Source organism: Bubalus kerabau, chromosome 9, assembly GCF_029407905.1.
Source record: "Bubalus kerabau isolate K-KA32 ecotype Philippines breed swamp buffalo chromosome 9, PCC_UOA_SB_1v2, whole genome shotgun sequence".
Lineage (NCBI taxonomy): Eukaryota > Metazoa > Chordata > Mammalia > Artiodactyla > Bovidae > Bubalus > Bubalus kerabau.
The window spans coordinates 87,397,521-87,418,863 of NC_073632.1; the positions used below are offsets into that span (position 1 = coordinate 87,397,521).

The 21,343-nt window shown below is 35.8% G+C and overlaps 1 long non-coding RNA gene across 1 annotated transcript; it reads right to left on the bottom strand.

The window, feature by feature from the left end:
• Nucleotides 1–556: 556 nt before the first annotated feature.
• Nucleotides 557–21,105, bottom strand: LOC129620084 (uncharacterized). Its single transcript, XR_008698367.1, has 3 exons — nt 20,814–21,105; nt 20,048–20,094; nt 557–2,920 (listed from the first exon to the last, which is right to left on the bottom strand). It is a non-coding gene; the product is annotated as an uncharacterized LOC129620084 (long non-coding RNA).
• Between the last annotated feature and the right edge of the window lie 238 nt (nt 21,106–21,343).

Sequence of the window (21,343 nt, forward strand, 5' to 3'; positions counted from 1 at the left end):
ATTGTAAGACTGAAGACCCCAGGAAGAGTTACTGTTGCAGCTTGAATGGAAAGTCAGTCTGCCGGCAGAATTCCTTTCTCTTCAGAGGAAGTCAGACTTTTTTTCTATTTAGGCCTTTGAATGATTGACAAGGACCATCTATATAAACTTATTCGAAATCTGCTGATTTGAATATTATCCTCATGTAAAAAATACCTTCACAAAAACATCTAGAATTATGTTAGACCAAATATCTGGGTAGCATAGACTAGCCAAGTTAATATATACAATTAACCTTCATAAGGACCTTTAAGTTTAAAATATTTGTCTTATATTGCTACTTCAATTTCATATCTCTCTCTCTCTCCACACCCTCTTATCTCCCTCCCTTTCCCTCTCTCTCTCCCCTTCTCTTTGATTCTCTGTAGCTTTTCATATAAACTATCACATCTGCATATACAGATAGTCTTGCCTTTTTTCTAACTCATGCCTCTAATCATTTCCTTTTATTGGATTTTATTTTTTAATATATTCAGTACAATAGTAAAAACTGAAGCAATAATGAGCTCATTTCCCTTTTCTCTGAATTGAACAGAAACTGGTCCAGCATTTCCCATTATTTAAGTTTTGGATTATTCACATTTGAAGAGCATTGAATCACTCCTCTATTGAGTGTTTTTATTAAAAAAAGTATTTAATTTGTGTAGAACTTTTCATGGAAATGATATACATTTTTCTCCTTATACCTACTTAAAACATTAGCTATATTAATGGATTTTATAATCTTTTCCACCCCTGGATTAAATTAATCTGATTTAATCATTATTTATTCATGTTAATGTGTTTTTATCTAATAGCTAATACGATTTTATTTCAAACATCTGCATCAATATTTGCATAAAAAAGCATAGTCTATAGCTATCTTTTATGTGAAATCATAGTAGGATTTAAGTATCAACATTTTCCCATTGCAAGTGTTATGATCTATTTAAAATCAGAAAACATTTTATGTATTTCAAATAGGAGGATTTTAATGCATAATCATATAATATGATTTGGAAGGATTAGAGGAGCAAAAGAGAAGGAACATTATTAAAAATTAGTCACTGCTACAAACAAGTAAATATTAAGCCCAGGACCTGGGTCATAATGCTAACAGCTCTGTTGAAGTCATGTTGCCTAATATGGAATGCACAAGCAGGCATATCTATGACACTGCTACTTTTGAGGGAACCACATGGCCTGAGCAAGAAATAAAGAGCCAGCATTCCCAGGCTCTTGTTACTCTTTGTAGCTGTATCTGTCACTCTCACTGTCATGAACACTATTATTGCTGCTAATGTTCTTCAAGCCAGAAAAACTATGAGAAAAAAAAAAAAAAAAGGGCAAGAAGACAGAATCATTTCTCTACTTTCCACTTCAACAAAATTTCTACTAGTGCATCCCATCTGGAGACATTAACTGTAGATAATTTGGCCTGGGGATCTGGGAACTGTGATGTGTGAAGCCCCAGATCCTGCACTACAAAATAAAGTCATTTTTATTGAAAACATGAAGAATTTGCTTTCTAACATCCAAGACCGCTAAAATAAGAAATCTGGTGATTATCTGGTTCTTACAATTTTAAGGATCAGAATTTTATTTATTTATTTTTATTTGTTGTTTAAACAAATGTACTACCCTATGCAGGATGTTGAGGCTTCCCCAGTAGCTCAGCAGTAAAGAATATGCTTGCAATGCAGGACACACAGGAGACATGGGTTTGATCCCTGAGTCTGCAAGATCTCCTGGAGGAGGGCATGGCAACCCACTCCAATATTCTCACCTGGAGAATCCCATGGACAGAGAAGCCTGATGGGCTGCAGTCCATGGGGTCGCAAAGCGTCAGACATGACTGAAGAGACCAGGCACGCACACATGACTGCAGGATGTTACAGTGAGACAGGCTGTCCATTTGTGGAGAAGAGGACTATGTGGAAAGTCTCTGCACTTTTTGCTTAACTTTGCTTTGAATCTAAAACTGCTCTAAAACATAAAATTATATTTAAAAATGGGTTCTCACTGACGAAAATAATATATTCAAGACATGTGCCTTGGGTAGTTACATCAGAGACTGACACTTGTAGTCTCTAATCTTAAAAATAGTGACCCAAGTTTGCTTCCTGAAGAAATCTCACTTTGAAGGATTTCTGGTTGCCTAATGCCAATTGTAAGGATAGGAGCATATTGCCTCTAGAATGTTGTCAGATATCCCTTGAGTTCAAGTTAGTGGTCATTACACTTAAAGAACACAGAACAGATTTACAGCAAACTTACAAAAGAGCTTTTACAAACTGTTCTGTGCCATCTTGTTAATAAATCCTCCTTTAATAAATGATTTTATCTTCAATATAATCTGATACAATACTGTGAGAGAATCACTAATGAACAATTGGTTTATGTTAGTTTCCAAAGTAACTATTTAGGAAAAGTTAGTGACAACATACTTAAAACAAAATGGGAATGATATTCATAGAGAAACATTTAAATTTCCTAGAAATCCCATTACAAAACTGGGTAACTGGTTTAAAATGCAACAGGTTTGAATTAAAACAGGTTTGAATTAAAACAGAAAGTCACTGAAGTTTCAAGATGAATGCCTTCAAGAGGAATGAAAAGTGAAAGTGAAGTCCCTCAGTGGTGTCCGACTCTTTGCGACCCCATGGACTGTAGCCTACCAGGCTCCTCTGTCCATGGGATTTTCCAGGCAAGAGTACTGGAGTGGATTTCCACTTTCTTCTCCAGGGGATCTTCTCAACCCAGGGATAGAACCTGGATCTCCCACATTGTAGACAGACGTTTTACCGTCTGAGTCACCAGGGCTTCAAGAGGAATGATAAACATTTTATTCAGTAGATAAAATGACAAAATTATAAGATGTGAATGGTAATGTTTCTTCTTTCTGCAAAAAAAATGAGATCAATTCATCAGTAGAGGAAAAAGAAACCAAACAATGTTTATGACAATAATGCTTCAAATAGAAAGCAAACTCAACTGTGTCATGCAAATGAAAGAAAGTGAAAGTGAAAGTTGCTCAGTCATGTCCAACTGTTTGCAACCCTGAATTCTCCAGGCCAGAATATTGGAGTGGGTAGCCTTTCCCTTCTCCAGGGGATCTTCTCAACCCAGGGATTGAACTCTGATCTCCCACATTGTAGGCAGACTTTTTTACCAGCTAAACCACATGGAAAGCCCATGCAAATGGCAGAATATAAAAAGTTAAGTGAGAAATTATTAAATCCTGAATTAATAAACATATTATTTTAAGTAGTGTAGAGATCGAGATATTGAATTCATACGGGAAGAAATATTATCTCAGCATAATATTTGGAGTTGACATAAGTTGGGAAGGGGATTGGAAAAGCAGAAGGAAGGGAAATGCTAATACTATTTAAAAACTGAAAATCAAGAGAAAATATTTAAATTATATGAAATAATAACAAGAGGAATATAGCTCTCCCTATTTTTAAATACAATATATAATATAATGCTGTAATGATTTAAGTAGTATATGTAGACAGACAAAGAAATAGGGCAGAATAGAGAACTGGGAATAATGGCAAATGTATTGGAACTTAATGTACTATAAAGTTAATTTCACTAATTATTAATTTAATAATTAATTTCAATAATAAAAACAAATTATTCAATTAACAGTGTTCAAAAAAAAAAGGATACATTCTGCATTCTTTAATTAAAAATAAATTCCAAGAGGATCAAGTATTTAAATTTTTTAATTGTATATAAATGTTAGACAAATATGAGAATTTTTAAAATATAAATTCAGAATGTGAAATATGACCTGAAACTCTGAAATATAAAGACTCATAATTTTATTATACTAAAATATTATGGATAAACATAAAACAAATGATACCAATTTATATTTAATATCAGAAGGGAATAATTCTCTAAATACATAAAAAGCTAAGAAAAACCAACATTAAAAAACAATAAAGAGCCAAATAAAAACTGAGGAAAACATAAATATACATTTTTTTGAAAAAGAGACAAAATTTAAATGGCTCCTAAAAACACTGAAAAGATAATGAATAATATTCAAAATGAAATAAATGGAAACAGGTATCTCTGTGTCTATCATAATTTAAAAGTTTGAAAATATGTTTGCCAAGTATTCTCAGATGTTAGTGAAAAATTAAATTTGTATAACCTCTACAGAGTACAAACCATCAGTAATCTACCAAAATTAAAACAGCATATAACAGTGATATGGCAATTCCATTTCTACTCCACTTCCACCCTAGAGCTGTATTTGAGCTAATAGATGTTATTGTTTATTATCACAAAATATTGGAAAATACTAAATTACTATAAAAAGGAAATTGTTAAAAAGTTAACACAAATTTGGGCTCATCCTTTGGAATAAATCCTTTGTTATTTAAACCAAACTGCCTAAGCACACTTGGAATGCACACTGGAGCTTCAACTTCAGCATCAGTCCTTCCAATGAATTAACATAGGTGTCCCTACATCATGTCCTTGCATGCAAAAGTTATTGTAGCAATGCGTTCTACCCACTGCTCTCAAATATTTGAGAAGTGGGGAAGCAGTGGGGATATATGGGCTTTCCCTATTTAAATTTTCAGATAAATGATAACTTTATGCTCAGAAAAACAAAAATGAAGCCAATTACATTTCAAGGGAAAGACCTAATAACAAAGAAAAGCAACAATTAAAATTGGTTTGTGGTAATTAGTTAGCAATATGGTCATGGGAGGAGTAAGAAGGAGAAAAAAATCTAGTTAAGCCTGCACATTGTACCGTAACTCAAATAAAGTTTAAATGAACAGAAAGGTAATATGTAAAAAGAGAGAGAAAGAGAGGGGAAAGAGCAAGAGATTATATATGTATTTCATCCCATTGAGCAAAATACTTGCAACATATTTAAAGAAAATTAAATGCCTCTTTGTCTTAAAATATGCAGGTTTTCCTTTTACAATTTGAGAGGGTAAAAAGCAACTTTGAAGATAAATAAGAAGGGTTGTTTGCTGCAAAGTGTTCTAAAAGCAGGTTAAAAAGGGGACTAGAAAAATAGCACCATGTTATAAGAAGAATTAAACACTTTTGCACAGAGAATTAAGAACTTCTGGACTTTTTCTATTGGGTCTTATACTGTGTTTTTGGAAAAGATATTCTGTCAATGAAGCCTATGATCTTGATAGGCTATATCCTTGTGAGGGAAACAGAAATTATTTTCTAACAATTTTAAAATATTTATTTGTTAATAAATATATTTTTAATAAATATAAATTTATTTTATATTAATAAATATATTTATAAGTATATATTATATATTTATATATTTATTAATTTATTTACAAATATATATTTATAATTTATTTATAAATATATATTTATAAATAAATGTTTTTATGTATTTTGTTTACTGAGTAAACAAATTGTTGAATTCAGTCAGTAAACAAAAATACTACCAAACTTTATTAACTCTTAAACATAACAAGCCATAGAAAATTTTCATATAATTTACCCTAGCAATTTAATTTTTATCAGTAGAATATATTCTAAGAAAATCATTCAAATAGTATAATAATATATGTGTATAATTGGCTTAGAGTAGATATCTTACATGGAGAAGGCAATGGCACCCCACTCCAGTACTCTTGCCTGGAAAATCCCATGGATGGAGAAGTCTAGTGGGCTGCAGTCCATGGGGTAGCAAAGAGTCAGACACAACTGAGGGACTTCCCTTTCACTTTTCACTTTCATGCATTGGAGAAGGAAATGGCAACCCACTCCAGTGTTCTTCCCTGGAGAATCCCAGGGACAGGGGAGCCTGGTGGGCTGCCGTCTCTGGGGTCGCACCGAGTTGGACACAACTGAGCGACATAGCAGCAGCAGCAGCAGCAATCATACAGAGGCATTAAAAAAGAATAAAAATTGTAAAAAAGCGACCATAAGAAGGAATATACTTGATAAGTTATATAAGTAATGCATATTTTAGTATATATGTTGGTAAAATCAATTTAAAAGGATATAAAATTTAAAAGATAAATAAAATCAATCTACAGTATTATAAATGAAGTATAGCTGACAAATATGAATTTCAAATGTATATGTCATATTCACTTGAGGTTATTTGCTTTTAGGCCAGATGGAATTTAGATTAATTGAATTGCTTCCTAGTTACTAAAAAATATCCCATTTTATAATAAGATATATTATTCTGTGATTAATATGCTGATTTTTTTCCAGAAACCATTTTATATTAGGTAGTATTCCACTATCAGATCCTTCTTTTCTTTACCAGTTTTCACAATAAAACCTAGGAGAGGTCACTTCTCTTGAGGTAGATTTTTCTTTGTCAGACTCTAATTGCTGATCTTTGCACAATGTCCAGGTTTTTTCCCTTTACTAAATTATAAAAGTGTAAAATGGTGGTGGTGGGGGGGAGGAGTAGACCAGAAGAAAATTAAGGGACATAGCGATGAAGGGGTCTAGAAACAGCATCAGGTGGCCAATTACCAAGTTTTACCAACTTTTTAGCTTTGACATGGATAGTCTTAATTCTTCAGAAAAATTGTTAGATATCAAGTATTTTATCCACATCAGAAGCACTGTTATTCCATGAATCTGCAACTGGCAACATCAGAGATGAGAAAAGATTTAAAAATAAATGTTGTCTGTTTAAATGTATTTTTAATTCAAATGAAGTTTTCTACACTCATCACAATGTGATACTTTCTCTTTATATTCATATCATGATTCACCTTGAAAAAAACTGGTGTCAAGTCTGACAGAGGAAAAATACTTGTAGAGAATATGACAGCCACAGATGGGACTGGTGATGCTGAGAAATGGAATAAATGATTTTCCTCCTTATTTTTATGCTATGATTCTTCTCTTGGAATATTGGGCCTATATTCACAAAAAGAAATTAAATGTGTCAGAAGTTTACAGTTCAGTTCAATCATTATAGTAAGTTACTATTTCTTCAACATTTTTCCTTTAAATCTCAAGAATCCAAATTCCATTGTTTCATCAGTTTTTTTCCTACTGGCATTTTCAAAACTACTATCCATATAAACATTCATGGGATGTTTCAGTAAATATAAGCCAGGCAGATATTCACAGAACATATAAAATATTCCCCAGCTGTGTAAGATTTTAGTCATCCTAGGTATTATAAAGTGAATCACTTAAATAGTATACAAAGGTACTTATAATAGAGGAAACTAAAACATTCTTATATTTATAATGGTACAACATTTTTCAAGAGGATAATCTGTATATAGAGAGATTAAAATTGAATACATATAAAATGCCAGTAACTTGAGGCTTTATATATTAATCTTCATGTACTTAAGAAACTTTACCATAAGGAATCATACAAAGTTTTTATTTCCCACAAGTGGATTTTAGGAAAACATGTGATTTAAAAACTCAATTGAGTGTGTTCAACTACTGGGTTTTTGATTCCTGATGTATAGCAGGCACTGTTCATGTTGTTGGAAATGCATCATAAATGAATCACTTCTTCCTTGCTGGGCAATGAAAATAAAGCATGTGTTTCCCTCAAAAGCATCACTGCTATCAATATAGCTCTGCTCTTCTTTTGCATAGTGTAATCTTGCAGAAAGTTTTATAAAGTATGAAAAACATCCACCTAACTCTTCCAAGAGGAACCTCAAGAAAGTTTTCAAAGTAGAAAACACTTGGTAGTTTGAAAATATAAACACTTAACATCTGTACCTACCATAAGTTAAATTCAGTCACTCTATTGTGTCCAACTCTTTGCGATCCCATGAACCGCAGCACACCAAGCCTCCCTGTCCATCACCAACTCCTGGAGTTTACCAAAACTCATGTCCATTAAGTCGGTGATGCCATCCAACCATCTCATCCTCTCTCATCCCCGTCTCCTCCTGCCCTCAATTTTTCCCAGCATCAGGGTCTTTTCCAATGAGTCAGCTCTTCGCGTCAGGTGGCCAAAGTACTGGAGTTTCAGCTTCAACATCAGTCCTTCCAATGAACACCCAGGACTGATCTCCTTTAGAATGGACACGTTGGATCTCCTTGAAGTCCAAGGGACTCTCAAGAGTCTTCTCCAACACCACAGTTCAAAAGTATCAATTCTTCAGCATTCAGCTTTCTTTATAGTCAATCTCTCACATCCATACATCACTACTGGAAAAACCATAGCCTTGACTAGACAGATCTTTGTTGGCAAAGTAATGTCTCTGCTTTTTAATATGCTGTCTAGGTTGGTCATAACTTTCCTTTCAAGGAGTAAGCGTCTTTTAATTTCATGGCTGCAGTCACCATCTGCAGTGATTTTGGAGCCCCAAAAAATAAAAGTCTGCCACTGTTTCCACTGTTTCCTCAACTATTTGCCATGAAGTGATGGGACTGGATGCCATGATCTTAGTTTTCTGAATGTTGAGCTTTTAAGTCAACTTTTTCACTCTCCTCTTTCTCTTTCATCAAGAGGTTCTTTAGTTCTTTACTTTTTCCCATAAGAGTGGTGTTATCTGCATATCTGAAGTTATTGATATTTCTCCCAGCAATCTTGATTCCAGCTTGTGCTTCATCCAGCCCAGCATTTCTCATGATGTACTCTGCATATAAGTTAAATAAGCACGGTAACAATATACAGTCTTGATGTACTCCTTTCCCAATTTGGAACCAGTCGGTTGTTCCATGTCCAGTTCTAACTGTTGCTTCCTGACCTGCATATAGGTTTCTCAAGAGGCAGGTCAGGTGGTCTGGTATTCCCATCTCTTTCAGAATTTTCCACAGTTTATTGTGATCCACACAGTCAAAGGCTTTGGTGTAGTCAATAAAGCAGAAGTAGATGTTTTTCTGGAATTCCCTTGCTTTTTTGATGATCCAGCTGATGTTGGTAATTTGATCTCTGGTTCCTCTACCTTTCCTAAAACCAGCTTGAACATCTGGAACTTCATGGTTCACATATTGCTGAAGCCTGGCTTGAAGGATTTTGAGCATTACTTTACTAGCATGTGCTGCCGCTGCTGAGATGAGTGCAATTGTGCAGTAGTTTGAGCATTCTTTGGCATTGCCTTTCTTTGGGATTGGAATGAAAACTGACCTTTTCCGGTCCTATGGCCACTGCTGAGTTTTCGAAATTTGCTGGTATATTGAGTGTTGCACTTTCACAGCATCATCTTTCAGGATTTGAAATAGTTCAACTGGAATTTCATCACCTCCACTAGTTTTGTTTGTAGTGATGCTTCTTAAGCCCCACTTGACTTCACATTCCAGGATGCCTGGCTCTAGGTGAATGATCACGCCATCGTGATTATCTGAGTCATGAAGATCTTTTTTGTACAGTTCTTCTGTGTATCTTGCCACCTCTTCTTAACATCTTCTGCTTCTGTTAGGTCCATACTATTTCTGTCCTTTACGGAGCCCATCTTTGCATGAAATTCTCCCTTCATATCTCTAACTTTATTGAAGAGATCTATAGTCTTTCCTATTCTATTATTTCCCTCTATTTCTTTGCACTGATCACTGAGAAAGGCTTTCTTATCTCTCCTTGATATTCTTTGGAACTCTGCATTCAAATGGGCATATCTTTCCTTTTCTCCTTTGCTTTTCACTTCTCTTCTTTTCACAGCTATGTAAAGCCTCCTCAGACAGTCATTTTGCTTTTTTGCATTTCTTTTTCTTGGGGATGTTCTTGATCCCTGTCTCCTATACAGTGTCATGAACCTCCATCCATAGTTCATCAAGCACTCTGTCTATCAGATCTAGTCCCTTAAATCTATTTCTCACTTCCACTGTATAATCATAAGGGATTTGATTTAGGTCATACCTGAATGGTCTAGTGGTTTTCCCTACTTTGTTCAATTTAAGTCTGAATTTGGAAATAAGGAGTTCACGATCTGAGCCACAGTCAGCTCCTGGTCTTGTTTTTGCTGACTGTATAGAGCTTCTCCATCTTTGGCTGCAAAGAATACAATCAATCTGATTTCAGTGTTGGCCATCTGGTGACGTCCATGTGTAGAGTCTTCTCTTGTGTTGTTGGAAGAGGGTGTTTGCTATGACCAGTGCGTTCTCTTGGCAAAACTCTATGAGCCTTTGCCCTGCTTCATTCTGTACTCCAAGGCCAAATTTGCCTATTACTCCAAGTGTTTCTTGACTTCCTACTTTTGCATTCCAGTCCCCTATAATGAAAAGGACGTCTTTTGGGGGCATTAGTTCTAAAAGGTCTTGTAGGTCTTCATAGAACCGTTCAACTTCAGCTTCTTCAGCATTACTGGTCGGGGCATAGACTTGGATTACCATGATATTGAATGGTTTGCCTTGGAAACAAACAGAGATCATCTTGTCATTTTTGAGATTGCATCCAAGAACTGCATTTCGGACTCTTGTTGACTATGATGACTATTCCATTTCTTCTAAGGGACTCCTGCCCACAGTAGTAGATATAATGGTCATCTGAGTTAAATTCACCCATTCCAGTCCATTTAGGTTTGCTGATTCCTAGAATGTCGACGTTCACTCTTGCCATCTCCTGTTTGACCACTTCCAATTTGCCTTGATTTAGTTACTGCCAAATTTTAAGTATGGGGCCTCATGGAGAGGAGCTGAAATCATGTTTCATTGGGGAATGGAACTTCATATCATTCTCATCACTTCTCAAATACTCTCAGGCTATGTCTAAAGCTGGGACATGGAGAAGAAAGCCCATAGTTTGGCAAACCTAATAGCAAGATTGGAAGGAAGGTTGCAGGTGAATTTATGCTTAGTCACTAGACTCACACCCCATAATAATGAAAGGGAATGATTTTTGCAACTGCTGGCAAGTAACAGGAGCAAGTCAAAGTTCCAGGTAATAAATCAACAGATTAAAGCTCTGGTACATAAAAGATGAAAAGATTTTTTTGAAGGAGAGATGTCTTAACAATCAGTATAAAAGTGTGTGTGTGTCTGTGTGTGTGTGTCTAGATCAACAAAAGAGAACTGAGTTCCAAATGTGAACCAGCGTTAGGCTGCCAGACCCTGGCAACAAGAGGCAAGTGAAATCAACCAGGATAATATAAATCTCTTAGAATGGACAATAATCTTGCAGCAGAGTATGGGTTACAGGTGCGTTTGACACCTGAGTTACAAATGTTTGAGCCAAAACTTGAGGGATGGGTAGCAGTTTGTGAATTGGTATTGAAGCAATAAGAGATAAGCGGGAACAGAATTGGAGGAGAAGGCAGTTCAGTGGAAGAAACTACACATGCAAAAGAAATACCAAAGAAAGCAAAGATTATCCAGTGAAGTATAACATTTTATCAGAATAGTGAAAAACAAGCTGGACACTATCTCTTGCTTTTAGTATGCTCATATATGGTCCAACTCCTATAATGCATTTACCAAGCAAATGATTAGAAGATTTAATTACCCAATTAAATATTATTTAGTTTACTGGAACCTGAATATATACATTAAGTTGCACAAATTTTTCATTTGGAAACCATTGTAATTGTACAAATAATTCACTGCTGTAGAGTGTACTGAAAATTATTGTGCCATATTTTAAGTAACACTGGCTTTTCACTGAAAATACAACTTCTCAGCAGTCAAAGACAAGTTTTTTTGTTTGTTTTTTGTTGCTCTTTAATCCAATCTGTGCCATTTTTAAATGAAAATCCTGGAATCTGCCCAGTGAAGATTTTCTAGGGTATTCTAGTATTCATTTCTCAATTATGCTGTTGTTGTACGACAATACAAGTTCTTTAACTTCCTGATGATAATTAGACCACAGATGCATAATTAAATGTATTTTAGCTTACACAAATTAAGTCAAACAAAATCCTACTGTTCTCATTTGAGAAATATAAATAAACAGGCTTATATAGAAATTTGCATCCTTACTTAGTAAAGAATTGTATTTTATCATAGTTATTTTTTCAAATGGACAAAAAATTATTTATTATTTGTAATGAAGTCCATACTATGAGTACTTTCATTTTAAAACATTCTCTATGTTTCATTAACACAGTAGGGGATAAGTGTGTATAAAGACACTATGACCAGAAAAACCTCTTAAAAGGTGACAATAAGCTGTCATATGCCCTATACAAATAAATAAGCTAAAAAGAAAAAATAGTAAGAAAAAATAAATTATCCAAGAAAACTACCAATAGACTATTCAATTAAACATACATTTGTTTAGAGTAGGATTTATTCACTGGGGACACATATCAATAAGGCATAATCCTCATCAAGTTTATGATATAATGAGGAAAATAAATTGAGAATTTACATCAAAATGAGAATCATATTAATAACGGTATGCATACAATACAGTGGGAGCATCAAAGAGAAGCATACTGCCTCTTTGATGGAAAGAAAAGTTTTCACATGAATAGGGAAGAGACTGGTAAATAGGGAGAGGAAATTTTAGGGAGGGCGTCAGGACACTGAGAAAATATTCATAAAGCATTTTACCATTTGAGGCTAGAAATATGGTACAATATGTCTCATTTGTTCAAATATGATAAAACCGTGTTTTTGTGTAGTTGATATTATTATTTACCTCAATGTAAAGAGTTGTTTTGTTTTAATGTTATCTAACTTATACTTTTTTTTTTTTTTGAGCCCTGTGGACTTTTTTTTTTATACTTGTACTTTTGATAGGGGAATTGTAGCCATGCTTACCAATTATGGTGACAAAACATGGTGTCAATTTGCTGTTTACCTCCTTGAAAGTTATGTATCTCTAAAGCATGATTTGACCACCTAGTTGTATTCAGCAATTTTCTGTTTCTATGTCATTCATTTTATGGTTTGTGTTTCTTGCTCTTTTTTTTCCATGGATGCCATGAGATACAATTATTAATACATAAAAACTCGGTATCTTGGTTACCAAAACTAGAAGAATATGACACTCGACAATTCTAGGGCTTGACAGCTAACATCTGTCTAGAGATATTTTAAAGCTACGTTGGTTAAATCACAACTCAATCACATTTATATGCCAGGAATCATTTTTATACCTTTACAAACTTGTTATTAACTACTTCATGTCTAGAGACAGAATGAGATGATTCATTTAAACTGAGTTTGTGAATAGAAACTTAACATCTGGAGATATCCTCTTACTCATTTTTTAAATCAGTATGTTTTTGAGTATACTTGACCTGGGAGGAGGAAATATTGATTATGACCTGTAGGTTTTCATTAACTATGGAACATATACCATGCTAGTTTTCTGAAAGGACATTTAGGTTCCAAACATGCAAATAAAGTACAGCTCTTATCTGAAATAGGATACTTAATGAATTTATTAAATAGTCACATGGTCATAAATAATAAGGGTACTGGTAAAAGTACTCTGTTTCATTTTTAACTACAGATCTCAGTAATTTTGTAAGTAAGGCCAATTTAACTACATATGTCTATTCTTCAGAGTCACTATTATAAATTTTTCTTATTGATTCATTAATTCATATTTAGGCATTTCTATCAGAGAAGGCAATGGCACCCCACTCCAGTACTCTTGCCTGGAAAATCCCATGGACAGAGGAGCCTGGAAGGCTGCAGTCCATGGGGTTGCTGAGGGTCGGACACGACTGAGCGACTTCCTTTTCACTTTTCACTTTCATGCATTGGAGAAGGAAATGACAACCCACTCCAGTGTTCTTGCCTGGAGAATCCCAGGGATGGAGAAGCCTGGTGGGCTGCCGTCTATGGGGTCACACAGAGTCGGACACGACTGAAGCGACTTAGCAGCAGCATTTCTATATACTGAATTGAGAAATTTCTATATACTGTATTGCATCATGAGAAACGCTGGACTGGAAGAAACACAAGCTGGAATCAAGATTGCCAGGAGAAATCTCAATAACCTCAGATATGCAGATGACACCACCCTTATGGCAGAAAGGGAAGAGGAACTCAAAAGCCTCTTGATGAAAGTGAAAGTGGAGAGTGAAAAAGTTGGCTTAAAGCTCAACATTCAGAAAACTAAGATCATGGCATCCGGTCCCATCACTTCATGAGAAATAGATGGGGAAACAGTGGAAACAGTGTCAGACTTTATTTTGGGGGGCTCCAAAATCACTGCAGATGGTGACTGCAGCCAGGAAATTAAAAGACACTTACTCCTTGGAAGAAAAGTTATGACCAACCTAGACAGCATATTAAAAAGCAGAGACATTACTTTGCCCACAAAGGTCCATCTAGTCAAGGCTATGGTTTTTCCTGTGGTCATGTATGGATGTGAGAGTTGGACTGTGAAGAAAGCTGAGCACTGAAGAATTGATGCTTTTGAACTGTGGTGTTGGAGAAGACTCTTGAGAGTCCCTTGGACTGCAAGGAGATCCAACCAGTCCATTCTGAAAGAGATCAGCCCTGGGATTTCTTTGGAAGGAATGATGCTAAAGCTGAAACTCCAGTACTTTGGCCACCTCATGTGAAGAGTTGACTCATTGGAAAAGACTTTGATGCTGGGAGGGATTGGGAGCAGGAGGAGAAGGGGACAACAGAGGAGGAGATGGCTGGATGGCATCACTGACTCAATGGACGTGAGTCTGAGTAAACTCCGGGAGTTTGTGGTAGACAGGGAGGCCTGGTGTGCTGCGATTCATGGGGTCACAAAGAGTCGGACACAACTGTGCAACTGAACTGAACTGAACTGATATATTGTATTTTCTGTACTATACAGGGTCAATCTGAACAAGAAACTATTTAGATAGCATTTCATTACAGTTTATACAAATGTAGTTTGTGAAATTGATGTTTAGACATAGCTAAAGAAGAAAACAAAGAGGTGTTAGCTGTCATCTACTAAACTGAGTCTTGGAATCCTGTCTTGGTTCCACAGAATGAACAGGATCTCTGTATAGTGACAATATTGGCTCAAACTTGAGAAACCTGCCCATGTGTCTATTCCCTGAAATATGATTCATCAAAAATACTTGGTAATGCTCTTTACTGAGACTAGTATTCTTTTGAAACTTCTCTCAAAATAATTATGCAGGGACCTGTAGAAAAGTTTAAGGGAAAAGAAGAAACCAATTGTCAAAATGAGACTGAAAGATTTTGATTAATTTATTACCATATATAGAAATTTCAGAATGGAAGTCTGGAATCTTCTGTGGAGGTAACAATCCATTTTTAATCATGAAGTCAATGATAATCCTAAGAGTAAGAAAGTACTGTTAACAATGAGACATAGACAAACCTCTGCTGCTGCTGCTACTGTTAAGTCACTTCAGTCGTGTCCGACTCTGTGCGACCCCATAGACGGCAGCCCACCAGGCTCCCCTGTCCCTGGGATTCTCCAGGCAAGAACACTGGAGTGGGTTGCCATTTCCTTCTCCAATACATGAAAGTGAAAAGTGAAAGTGAAGTCACTCTGCCGTGCCCGACTCTTAGGGACCCCATGGACTGCAGCCTACCAGGCTCCTCCGTCCATGGGATTTTCCAGGCAAGAGTACTGGAGTGGGATGCCACTGCCTTCTCCAGGACGAATCTCTAGGGACTTCTAATTCATCTCATAAAGTATTTTCTGAGCTTGTCATGAACTGCCTATATGATAAAATAAATTTATAAGTCAATCTGATGACAATTACTGAAAGTCTTTATACATGAATATGATTGTGTTTTTATTCAACCTGAAAGGAGCACAACTACAGAAATATATTTCAAGTACCACTGGTATCTACTTATCCCAGGGACCCAGTTTGAGTTTCTCTTTTTCATTTGCCTATACTCTACAGAATGAAGGCTTCATATCTAGCATGACTCTCTGTATATTTCAAACTAATTAAAAATACAGAGACCACCAAGATGCATACCTTTTTTTATCTCTTCTTTTATAAAAACTGTTTGGTGTCAATCAGCCATCTAGCAAATCTCAAAGACAGTATGAGTTTGAAAAACTCTTTTAACCGTTTTATTATTCTGAATCTGAGTTTTTAAATTTGAAGTAAAGAAAGTGAAAATGAAGTCGCTCAGTCTTATCCGACTCTTTGCAACCCCATGGACTGTAGCCTACTAGGCTCCTCCGTCCATGGGATTTTCCAGGCAAGAATACTGGAGTGGGTTGCCATTTCCTTAAGAAAGCAAATACCAAAAAGAATTATAGGAAGATATAAGACAGGGTCATACTCAGTATTTAGAAAAAAGAAATAGTATCAGTTTTGGGTTAAACTGACAATATTCAAAGTGAACAGAACAGGTAATAAAAATTATTAGGAATTCTAGTTTTTACAAAAGGGAAGAAATTTTGTTAGTGATTGTAAAGTATTAAAAAAATGGAACATAAAGTAATAGGCTTTCAACTGACAGCATTTGGGTGACATAAGGAACTTCATCTATCTGATTATGGTACACCATTTTTTCTGTATTTTCATGTTATTAACAGGATATACTATCAAAAACAAAGCAACTCTTATTTCACTCTGCATATAACCCATTTAACAAGTTGTTTTTGCATTAAAAGAGTAACAAATATTTTTCCATATTATGGATTAACCTATAAAATGTGACCAACCTCACCTACCTTTGTCAACACTTAATATTGTACATTTCTTTTTTAAAATATATTACAAACTGCTACTCACAAATTTTCTTCAAGCTTTCACAACAAACTGTCTACTCTCTCATATTTTTAAATGATTATTATATACTTAATATCGTTAACCAAAGTAACCAACTTTTGTTACCATAAAGACACAGAAAAATTGTAAAACTGTGGAAGTAAACAGTGAACTATTATACACTAGCACCCTAGCAAATCCACGTAGCACCAGTAATGCAATCCTTCTATAGCCATACATTTTTTTAAATATCTATGGATTCCCACTTCAACAGCAAGAAACCTGGCTCCCACCATCTGTCATCCATTAGCCTAATTCTTCAATTCCAATACAAATGTATGGCAATATCAGAACCCTTAACCTATATCCCCACAGCAAAGAACCTTATCAACTAAAATACAGTTTTTGCACAATGTTTTTCCATTTAGTCTTATGGATCTCATTCATTTCCAAAGTAACTGAAGTTATTATCTATCTCCCCATCCACCTCAGTGAGATGGATTTATTTCTATCAATGAATAGAATTAGGTTTTCTTGTCACAGTCTGCTGTCCTTCCTGGGATCTCTTGACTTTCCAAGTGATGTTTTAAAAAAAAAAAAAAACATAGACTGAGGTTCACTCTGTGCTCTGAGGTGAAACAAATGTGTAATGCCATATATCCACTATTATAGCATCATACAAAGTAATTTTACTGCTTGAAAAATCATTTGTTCTCTAGCCATGTATCCTCCCCAAGTCTCCCAAGACCCTGGTAACCAACCACTATTTTATTGTCTCAACAGTTTTGCCTTTTATAATTTCGTGTAATTATAAGCATAGAGAATATAGTCTTTTTCAGATATGTCTTTAACTCAGCAATATGCATTTAAGACTGCGCTTAGTCACTCAGTTGTGTACCGACTCTTTGAGACCCTATGGACTACAGCCCGGCAGTCTCCTCTGTCCATGGGGATTCTCCAGGCAAGAATACTGGAGTGGGTTGCCATGCCCTCCTCCAGGGACATTTAAGACTGCTCCATGTCTTTCTGTGGCTTGGTAACTCATTTATCTCTATCACTGAATAAAATTCTACTGTGCAGATGAAAATGTCCTATTAAAGGACATATGATGGTTTCTAGTTTTTAATGATTATGAATAAGGCTGTTATAAATATTCACATGCAGGATTTTGTGTGGATTTAAGTTTTCAGATCAATTGGGTAAATACTTAGAAGCTCAATTACCTTCCAAATGACTCTACCACTTTGTATTCTCATCATTTACCCATTCTCAATATTTCTTGTTTCATTTTGAGTTCTTTTTATGTTTTGGAAAAAGTCCTTTATTAGATATGATTTGCAAATATTTTCTTCCAGCCTTTTGAGTCTTAGCAGCATCTTTAGCCAAGCAGAAATTTTAATTTTATTAAAATCTATTTAAGCATACTTTATAATTTTTATCTTTTTGGATCATGCTTCCAGTGTTGTATTTAAAAATGCAGTGCCACAATATGTTTAAAATGATGAAAGGGAAAAACCTACAACCAAGAATACTCTATCCAGCTAAGACTCTTGTTCAGATTCAATGATGAAATCAAAAACTTTCCAATATTGTATTGGTTTTGCCATACATCAACATGAATCCTCCATGTGTATACACGTGTTCCCCATCCTGAACTCCTCTCCCACTTCCCTCCCCGTACCATCCCTCGCAATATTGTAAAGTAATTAGCCTCCAATTAAAATAAATAAATTCAAATTAAAAAAAAAAAAAAAAACTTTCCAGACAAGCAAAAGTTAAGAGAATTCAGCACCACCAAACCAGCTTTACCACAAATGCTAAAGAAACTTCTCTAAGCAGGAAACACAAGTGAAGGAAAAGACCTACACAAAATAAATCCAGAACAATTAAGAAAATGGTTCATACATATAATAGGATCATACATATAATCACCTAAACTGTAAATAGATTAATTGTGCCAAACAGATTGGCTGGGTGGATGAGAACATTGCATGTATACACTTCCATTTACCACAGCACTCTATTTAACCCCACAAAATGTATGTAATTATTTTATACTGTTAGGTTAATCATGTTTCCATTATAGCTTACAACTATATTTATCTTCTATTTTTTGTCTGGCTATTTATCAGTAAAAACTGATAAACATCTTTTACTATTGTGATTATGTGACTGTGCTGTGCTCAGTTGCTCTGTCATGTTCCACTCTTTTCAACCCTATGGACTGTAGCCCCCCAGGCTCCTCTGTCCATGGGGATTCTCCAGACAAGAATACTAGAGTTGGTTGCCATGTCCTCTTCCAGGGTATCTTCCTAACCCAGGGATCAAACCCAGTTCTCCCACATTGCAAGCGGATTCTTTACCATCTGAGTCACCAGGGAAGCCTGATTATGTAATGTAATGGTATTATTTGCTTAATACCTTTGTATCATGATTGGTCAATGGAAAATAATAGAATTCTATAGCACAAAAACTAAAAAAAAAAAAAAAAAATCACTACCAAACTCAAAACCACCTAAATTTTCTTCTACAAAGAAAACAAGAAAAGTAGTTTTCTAGTTTAGTCTAATTTAATCTGGTTCCTATTGTCAAAAAACAAATTACTACTGATATCATGAATTTGTCATAAATAATTTGATTAGCTATTTTAGGTGGAAAAACTAACTTTACATAATGTTCAAAAATACTTGAAGCCCATAAGAGTACTGTTTAAAAGACAGCAGTTTCTGTTATTTAATTGCACACATACTTTTTACATTTTCCTGCTTTTAAGTCACATGTGAAAACAAACACCATCAACAAAACTTGACTAAAAAGTCAGCTTGAAAATTGAGAAATTTTAAATTAGATTTCCCATAAGAAAATAAATGACTCTTGTAAATTATACCATTCTGCTTACAATATTTTTCACATTTTTACCCAATCAGAACACTTGACTTTAAAAGAAAATAAAAATACGTTAAATTTTTTCAGGGATTCACAATACACTAGGAGATCTATATATAAATATGTACACATATAGAAAGGTGTATATAAACATACACACATGTAGCTTTACCAAGTCTTAAATAACTGTCATTATTGTTGTCATTGGATTGACAATATTGTCATTGGATTGACAACGATTACTGCTTGCATTTTCACCATTTACTAGCCTAATATTACTTCACATTCTCATACTCTTTATCTTACAGCTTAACAACCAAGGTCATTAAGCTAATTCACAGCTAAACTGGTTTTTAATTGAGTTACTACACCAGCAAGTGCCTGAAGCTTTCATAAAAGTCCAGACTACTTAAAGCAAATACTTTTTTTTTCTTTCCTCAAAAGTATTGAAGTCATATTTTAAATATTTATCTGCACTTTATTTTCTATAAACTAAACAAAACTTTTTTTTAATATATGAGAGACTTCGTTAACTAATTTTCAGGATTCTTTGAAAAAGAATAAAACAGTCACGAAACTTTTGTGACTCAATTTTCTCTTACCTTAAATCTGGCCAACAGGTTTCAATGGCAGCATTGAGGCACGAAATCTGAGAATAAAAGTCACAAACGTTCGTCAGCTTTCACCTCAATCTCTTGGATATCATTTCCTTATGCCATCTCTTGCAGTTAGGTTTCGGGAAGCAGGGATTGGTGTTTCTGTTTTTAACCTCGACAACTTTATTAAGATAATTCCCTGGGTCTGTGGACACTGAGGTTTGCAGACGAACCAACCAACACTGGAGCTAAGCAGCCAGGTGGCACCAAGCGAGCTTCCTTTGAATCCCGCGCAAAGCTCTTCACAAAGAATGGAACTCCAAGTCCCCGGCGACCCCCAGGCAGCTCAAACGCTGGCGGGAAACGCCTTCTCCGCCTCATCTCACAGGCACTAACTGCCGCGTGTGAGTTCCAACTGCTTCTCCAAATCTCGCGTTATTACATGAAGTGAGGAACGAAATCAAATCAACAGTTTAAAAAATAAATAAATAAATAAAACCCAAGCTGCTGCCGTGTAGTTTCACGTCCCTATATCCCTGATAAGAGAGAGGGCCATGAAGCTCTCAAAGGCCCATGGGGGCTCGGAGCGTTGTCTCCTTGGTGTCCTAAGGCCTGTACAGCACGGGCAGCTCCTTCGCCAAGGGTGCTGGAGCCACGCCACCTCCCCAGGACTTGAGAAAAAGCCCTAAGGCCCCGCTCGGCCTGAAGCACTGGGCTTTCAGGAAAAGGACGAGGAGCCCAGCCATCCCTACAAAGCCCTTTTAGCTGTTACCCTTTGGTTTACAAGCTGCACATTTCCAACACTCTGGCCTTAAGAAGGAGTGAGATGTTTTCGTCCCAGGTTTGCAAAGAATTACTCCTGAAGGAGCATTCCATCCATGGTCTCCTCCACCTCTTTCACTCTACTTCCGGGCTCCAGGTCTGGAGGAATGAGAATTCTGAGCCGCTGAGGCTCATGGCCTGCTGGACGGTTGGCGTGGGAACAGCATCAGGTATGCAGTGGGTGCAGCCTAGGCTTTGGGAACCAATCATCAAAACCCCAGCCTCGAAGCCCTGCCCCCGGCCAGCTATCTGCCCCGTGGCCATGTAATAAGTGAGGTTACTCTCAGACCTCAAAGCTGTAAGAAATTTAAGCTTTATAGTAAGTAAGTAAGTGTTAGTCGCTCAGTCGTGCCCAACTCTTTGCGACCCCATGGACTGCAGCCCACCAAGTTCCTCTTTCCATGAGATTTTCCACGCAAGGATACTGGAGTGAGTTGCCATTTTCTTCTCAAGGGGATCTTCCCAACCCAGGGATCAAAC